The sequence below is a fragment of the Petaurus breviceps genome, unplaced genomic scaffold (genome assembly GCF_028583685.1).
Source record: "Petaurus breviceps papuanus isolate PSGF00001 unplaced genomic scaffold, PetGlider_PUasm1.0 140, whole genome shotgun sequence".
Taxonomy (NCBI): Eukaryota; Metazoa; Chordata; class Mammalia; order Diprotodontia; family Petauridae; genus Petaurus; species Petaurus breviceps.
Genome location: NW_027185698.1, coordinates 1,491,207 through 1,499,020, shown reverse-complemented (window position 1 = coordinate 1,499,020; position 7,814 = coordinate 1,491,207). Strand labels below are relative to the sequence as shown.

Here is a 7,814-nt window from a genome sequence, read left to right as displayed (position 1 = left end):
GAATATAGTAGACAGAGGGGAGAGTAGAGTAAATTCCCGAAATGGGGGAGGGGAGACACGCTGTGCAAAGGAATGAAGATAGGAGAGGGAGTGCTGAAAACTTAAATTTAAAAAATACACCAGTTGGGAACTGAAGGTAGCAAGCCGATAAAATCTCTCCTACTTCTCTGGCAGCTTATTAGTTACAAACTTCAGCAATTCTTCTGAGGACTTGGAGTTCCAGGTGCTCATTCTTTGGATTTAGCAAGCACATCCCAGCAGTACCCAAGCCAATCTACACCCACATTCTTAGATACTCAGGTATAACAGTCTCAATTTCTGTAAAGACATATTTTGAGCTTTTGTAGTATGAATTTTGAGCAAGGAAGTAACCTGATTAAAGTAGTATATTAGGAAGGTTAATTCGGCAGCAGTGAGCAGAAAAAAATTTAAAAGGCAGAAGAAGACAGTGAGCAAAAAAAAAATTTAAAAGGGAGAAGACAAAAAGCTGAGAGAATGGTTTAATTCAACCCAATGGCATTTAGCAAATATTTATTAGTTGCGTATTATATGCAAAAGCTACTGTGCTAGGTATTAGAGTTAGAAGATTAAATGATATTTTAGGCTTGAGTGGTAGCTGTGAAAAGGGAGTGAAAGTTAAAGTATGAGTTCGTTTGTTTTCTCAGTACAGGCATAATGGTGCATTCATCTGAGGTTCTGTTGACTCTTGGATATTAAAAAAATCAGTATTTTGGTGGCCCTTATATGCCTTAAAAGTCTTTACTGGCCATTTACTTTTATACATTGTTTTAAATTGCCTCTCATTAGGCAGAGTTAGTTTCATTGCTTTATTATAGGAAGTGCCTTATTCTGAGTATTAGAGAACTATGTTATCCAGAGGGCAATATTATTGTTAGGTTTTCAATAATAGGAGATACTGTAGAAACATCAGTCATCAAGATGTTATGCTATCCATCAACATTTAGTATTGAGCATCTACAATGTGTAGAATATTGTAAATTTCAAAGGTCTTTGCCTGTCTGGAAGTGTGACATTTAGAGAAAAATTGTTATAAGTATGAATTGAAGAATGGTGTGGCATAATGTATGGAGTTGCTCAGTTGTGTCTGACTCTTTGTAAATTAATTAATATTAATTGTAAAAACCTCATTTGGGGTTTTTTAGCAGTTACCGGAGTGCTTTGCCATTTCCTTCTCCAGCTCATTTTACAGATGAGGAAACTGAGGCAAATAGGGTTAAGTCTCTGGCACAGGGTCACATAGATATTGTCTGAAGTCAGATTGGACCTCAGGTCTTCCTGACTTCAGGCCTGGTGCTTCATCTACTGTACCACCTCACTGCCCTATAGTGTACAGAGAGCTGGTCTCAGAAATGAGGAAGATCTGGATTCAAGTCCTGCCTCTGCCATATATCTGCTGTGTGACCCGGGGCAAGTCACTTAACCCCTGAAGGTTCTAGGCAACTCACAAATTACAGAGAAGGTACCAACTTGCAATGGCAGGGGGAATTTCCCCATCAGGAGTTCCCCATACCTATAAAACCATAGGTCCAGTCCCTATCCCTAGTAAGTATGAACATAAAGAGAGATAGAATGGCATAGTGAAGGCAGGACTGTCTCTAGAATCTCTAGGCTTAACTCCTGCCTTTGACACATATTGACTATATGACCATGGACATCTAAGCGGTCTCTCTGATGGGGTACCTGAGGTCTAGGTCAAACCAACTTGTAAAACCAGTCTGTGAAGTTGTAACTGCAACTTGTCCTTTCCTACCCTTGAGCTCTGCCCCTTCTCCCTATCCCACACTCCACCTAGGCAACACCCTGTGACCCCTTTGTTCTTAATCTCTTCATTTCTTCGTTGCCTGGCCCACACCCTCCTTTGTCCTTGCCTTTTGTCTCCTTCAACCTGGCCCAAATCTTATCTAAACTATCTATTCACATGCTCCTCTTGGTCAGCTCTGACCTTGGTCTCCTGTCTGGTCAGCCCTGACAACGGCAGCCCTACCCTTTAATGGTAAAAGCATGTACCCCTCCCACTTGCAGATCCCATAAAGGACTCTTGCCCTCTTCTCACGGAAGCATAACAATAAACTTCTACAACTCTCACTCCAATTAAGCCTGAGACCTTAAATTCTTTCCAGACGATATTGCAGGTTTTCTGGTCTTAGATAAGATCATAATTCCTGCTGAACCTATTGGGATCCCGTCCCCCATCATCTCTAAGTCTATAATTTATGGAGAAATTATTAGTGTGTATTGGGAGGAGATTCCTTGCTAAGAATTTCCTCCAAGATGGAATCACTTGTGTGGACCAAAATAGATAATAAAAATGAACATAAAATATAGATAGTGAATAAACATCTGATAAACAATTCAGCTCGAGTACTTTATGCTTTCTCAAGAGAAATGACTGCTTAAGAACTAATCGTCTACCCCTGGTTAAATATTAGTAATCTTTCACAGTACTGTAGTTAATTTCCTATTATGATGCGTTTGCAATTTAGATAAATTTACAATTTATCAGAATTTTCCTCCCTTTTGAAAAAAATACAGTACAAAGGCATACTATTAATTGGGTCAAATGGCAATAGATAAGCTCCAAACTACAAGAAGCTGTATTAAACAGATTTTTAAACATATAAGACATATAACATTATATAACATAAACAGATAAGAGGTTTTGAATTAAGAACAGGAAAAGTAAGAGAAGAAAGGGCACCAGTAAAACTGACCACCAATGCCTAAACTTGGACTTAATTTTATAAAAATGAAACAATATCTTTATTTAATTTAAAGTTTAATTTATTTAAAATTTTATTTAAGACAATCAGTTTCTAATTCAAGCCCACATCAATCTAGAATTCTTTTTTAAAAAAACTCTCAGTGCAATAATCCCATTTACTATTCATGGATTAATATGAGAAAAAAATTACAAATACTATAACCTAATTTAAAAATGCACTTTTCTTCCCACTTTGAGTAGAACCAATATTGTGTAGTTTGTAAAGACCTGAGCAGTTCAAGATCTTTACTCTGCGTCAGAGTTTCTTAATCTATTTCTGTACCATGGATCCCTTCGACATTCTGATAAAGCTTAATTCAACTGTGGTTTGCTGCCTACATTCGTAACTAAAATAAATGCTCAATTTCAGTTAGAGGTTAGTGAAAATAATCCCCATCCAAGTTCACAGCCTCCCTGAAATTTATCCAAAGACTCCCTTGGTACTTTGTGGACTGCAGGTTAAGAATCACATAAATAGACAAGTAAAATGAAATATTCTTACCTTTAAGTTTGCAACTGTCTCGACAGAAGTAGCAGGTGCATATAAGAAAAGAAAAGCAGTTTGCTCCAATACAAAAGTCGGCCAAGAGTTTTGATGAAATCTTGGCCCTCTGGGTCAGAGGGAGACACCTACTGATTATTTGTAGTATTATACATGATGCACAATGAATTCTTGAACTTCAGTTTTATTGTCTCTTTTATGTGTTTTTAAGCAGTCAGAATGGGTGGGACAGTTTAGCATGGGGCCAAGTAGGAACAGAATCTTAAATGACCCAGTCCAGGTCAAAGGATTGGGCATTGTAAGTAAAACAATATATTTAAGGCATTAAGAGAAGCAAACACAAACCAGAGAAGGAAATTTATTCGTTTCCTGGATCAAGCATTTGAGTATTTTACTTAAGTAATATGAGATGCTAGTTTTTTGTGTAGAAAGAAGAAAAATAAAGACAAAGATGAGAGTACCAGCAGTCAGTTTGCTGTGGACTGGTTTTCTAAGGGAGGATAATTACATTCAGCATTTGGTGTCAAAAATACATGTTTTAGGCCACCTCATGACTTTCAAACAACTTTTTAAAAATCACTTCCTTTGGAGTTAAAAAAATTGCTTATTTTTAGTTTTCAACATTCATTTCCACAAGATTTTGAGTTACAAATTTTCTCCCTGAAACTTTGATTTCCAGATTCTTTCCCTTCTTCCCTCCTCACCCACCCCCACTGGGAAGATAAACAATTCAATATAGGTTGTACATGTGTAGTTACATGAAACGTTTCTATAGTAGGTATATTGTGAAAGACTAACTATATTTCCCTCCATCTTATCCTGCCCCCCACTTATTCCATTTTCTCCTTTGACCCTATCCCTTTTCAAAAGTATGTTCTTCTAACTGCTCTCTCTCCCAATCTTCCCTCCCTTCTATCATCCCCCCTCCTATCCCCTTCCCCCCTACTTTCCTGTAGGGTAAGATACCCAATTGAGTGTGTATGTTATTCCCTCCTTAAGCCAAATTCAATGAGAGTAAGATTGACCCATTCTCTTTTGCCTTCCTGTTCTTCCCCTCCATTGTAACAGTTTTTGTCTTGTTTCTTTTATGAGATAATTTACCCTATTCTATCTCTCCCTATGTCCTTCTCTCATTATATTCCTCTCTCACCTCTTAATTTTATTTTTTAGATATCATCCCTTCCTATTCAACTGATCTGTACTCTGACTATGTATACATGTACACATATATGCACACACTCACATATGTATTTATACACACATATACCCTCCTATATAAACATATGTATACATATATATATATATATATATATATATATTCCCTTCAATTATCCTCATACTGAGAAAAGTCTCATGAGTTACCATGATCATTTTTCCATGTAGGAATGTAAATAGTTCAGCTTTAATAAGTTTCTTATGATTGCTTTTTCCTGTTTACCTTCTCATGATTCTCTTGCTTCTTGTATTTGAAAGTCAAATTTTCTGTTCAGCTCTGATTTTTTTCATCAAGAATGCTTGAAAGTCCTCTATTTCATTGAATGACCATATTTTCCCCTGAAGCATTATACTTAGTTTTGCTGGGTAAGTGATTCTTGGTTTTAATCCTAGCTTCTTTGACCTCTAGAATATCATATTCCAAGCCCTTTGATCCCTTAATGTAGAAACTGCTAGATCATATGCTATCCTGATTGTGTTTCCACAATACTCAAATTGTTTCTTCCTGGTTGCTTATAATATTTTCTCCTTGACCTGGGAACTCTGGAATTCATCTATAATATTCCTAGGAGTTTTCTTTTGGGGATCTTTTTAAAGAGGTGATTAGTGAATTCTTTCAATTTCTATTTTTCCCTCTGATTCTAGAATATCAGTACAATTTTCTTTGAGAATTTTTTTTTTTTTTTTTTACAAAGACTGGGAATCTTTCTTCAGATCAGCAATTCACATTCCTCAAATCTCAGACTTTGGGTGGGCCTTTTGTGGAAGAGGGGAAGGACAAAGAGGAGAGAAGACAAGGCAAGGCCAACCCACCTCCCTGGACATCCCCTCTACCCCCGAATCCTGTCTCAGGCCACTGGATAAAGAAGGGAATAGGCAAAAGAGAATGCCAAGAAGGGAGAGACAGAGGGAAAAAGAGGCCCTTACCAAAGAGAGGCCTACCCAGATGTGTGGCTTTCAAAGTCCAGCTGTGGCCAGGACAGCAGCCACCATAGGCCCCTCCCTATAAATCAAGTCCCCACAGTAGCAAGGCTGGGGGTGGAGGGAGCAGGAAGAACAACCTTGTAGAAGAGAAATTGGTCCCATGTCAGCTCCTTTCAAGGTGGTGCCCTGAACCCTGGCCTAAAGAATGGCTGTCTGGGTGCAAAATTCCCAAATGAGACGACAAGCCAGGGTGGGAGAATGAGCAGGAATGGTGAAGGGGTCAGCACTCCCCAGTTTTGGTCCAGGAGAAGGGAGGATGGCGGGGGGGGGTTGGTCCAGTTTTGCTGATTTGGGGAACAGGGAGTGTATTACAGTAGATTCAAGGTGAGAAGGCATTGCTCAGCACCTGTAGCCACAACAGGAGAAGCAGTACCACCGATGGGTAGGAGTAGGCAGGGAAGAGGAAGAGCTGGAACAGAAGGGGCTTGAGAGTTCCTAGGAATGTCACTGCTAGAAATATATTAACCATTCAAGGGAGGGTAAGAAGAGTGGTGATCAGAGATTCTGGCATGGCATCCCATGTCCAGTCATGTCTGCCCGAGAGGCCCTACGGGTGGTGCCCATCTGAAGCCCGATGATATTCTTGCCCTCCTGCAGTTGGTTATCTGTGAAATTTCAGGGATTCTCCTTGGACTTCTTAGGGAACCAGTCAGGATCTCCAGAGAAGAACCCATCACCCTGAGCCACCGCCAGCCCACCCAAGTTCATCAGTGTCCGCTGCACACAGGCCATATTCTTTCCTTCCCAAAGGTCCAGTTTGGAAGATATCAGTGGCAATGATGCCATAGCGCTCTGCTGTCTGTAGGAACTGAGAAATCTGTTCCATCTGTTTGAAGGCCGTGCCTGAAGCCTGGATCTCCTTTACCGGGCTCTGGCCTTCAGGGTATAGCCCATTGATCTTTGAGTCAGTTTTGGAAATTCTCTTGCCCAGGCTGGGGCCTCCCGACATCCCTGTGGCACTGTGTGGTACTCCACTGAATGAGAACCTGTTCCAGATCAGCATCATACTGCTTCTCAATTTTCTGCTGTACCTTCTGGCTCAGTCCATAAGCAGGTCCCCTGCTGGCCATTCGGAGATGGTGATGCAGGTATCTTTACCTCGAGGCAGTGGATAGAGAGCGTAATGGGCTGGGGCTCGGCACATAGTGAGTGGCCTCCTTGAGAATTTCTTGAAGGATGGTTTCTAGGTTCTTTTTTTGATCATGGCTTTCAGGTAGTCCAATAATTTTAAAATTATCTCTCCTGGGTCTATTTTCCAGGTCAGTGGTTTTTCCTTTTGCTTTGACCTGCTTGGACCAGGGTCGCTGTCTCGGGTGGTGGTACTGGGGTGAGATGTTTCACATTGCCTTCTATTTTTTCATTTGTTTGGATCTGTTTTATAGTATCTTGATTTCGCATAAAGTCATTAGCTTCCATTTGCTCCAATCTAATTTTGAAGGAATTATTCTCTTTGGTGAGCTTTTGAAATTCATTTTCCATCTGGCAAATTTGGCCAGACAATTACTTGACTTTTGAGCTCTTTGCCATGGTAGAACTCTGCTTCCAGAGTGGGGAACTTTGTCCCAAATCACTGGGGTTTTCACAAATGTTGTCAGAGGTCTGAGGAGGGTGCCCTCTCTACAGCCACCACAAGCTCTGGCACACTGGCATTTCTTACTCCAGTACCACCACCCAAGACAGCAACCCAGATCCCAGCAAATCAAAGCAAGAGCAATTACCCTCTGAATGCTCATTTAGTCCCCCCAAAATCTGCAGGCCAGGAGCTCAGGAGGCAGCCACACGGCAGCAGCTGCCACCTCTTGCCCTGGGGTCAGGGGCTAGACCATGCTCTTCCATCACCTAGTTCCAACAGAACTCCCTACTGACCTTTTTCTTCCTCTTTGGTGTTTATGGGTTTAGAAGTCTGGGAACTGCCATAGCTGCTGGTGATTCATTCTCCTGAAGTCTACTCTGACCAGTCTGGACCACTGGTTGGGGCTGCCCCAGGCTCGGAGCAGCTCATGCATTTCTGTGCTGGGCTCCCAGCCTGGTATGATAGACCCTTCCTGTCAGCCTGCCTGACTGGCTTCAGCGGGAGATTTGTTTCTCTCTGTCACTTTGTGTGTTCTGTAGCTCTAAAATTTGTTTAGAGTTATATTTTACAGGTATTGGAGGTGGTTATGGCAGGAGCTCACCGACTTCCTGCTTCTACTCTGACATCTTGGCTCCGCCCCCAGGAGGTTTTTTTAGAACATCACTTTTATTTCCCAATCCTCCCCCCACACATCCACACATGCAAAAGCATACACACACACACACACACACACACACACACACACACACACACACACA

The 7,814-nt window shown here is 41.0% G+C and overlaps 1 protein-coding gene and 1 pseudogene across 1 annotated transcript in view; both read right to left on the bottom strand.

Moving 5' to 3' along the window:
* TLR10 (toll like receptor 10) overlaps nucleotides 1–3,432 on the bottom strand; it is an 11,315-nt gene extending 7,883 nt beyond the window's left edge. Inside the window, exon 1 of the mRNA XM_069068494.1 lies at nucleotides 3,285–3,432. The gene's annotated coding sequence lies outside the window, so the exon portion shown is untranslated. The remainder of the gene's footprint in view (nucleotides 1–3,284) is intronic.
* Nucleotides 3,433–5,159: 1,727 nt separating this feature from the next.
* LOC138150122 (transgelin-2 pseudogene) lies at nucleotides 5,160–6,599 on the bottom strand (annotated as a pseudogene).
* Nucleotides 6,600–7,814: the final 1,215 nt, after the last annotated feature.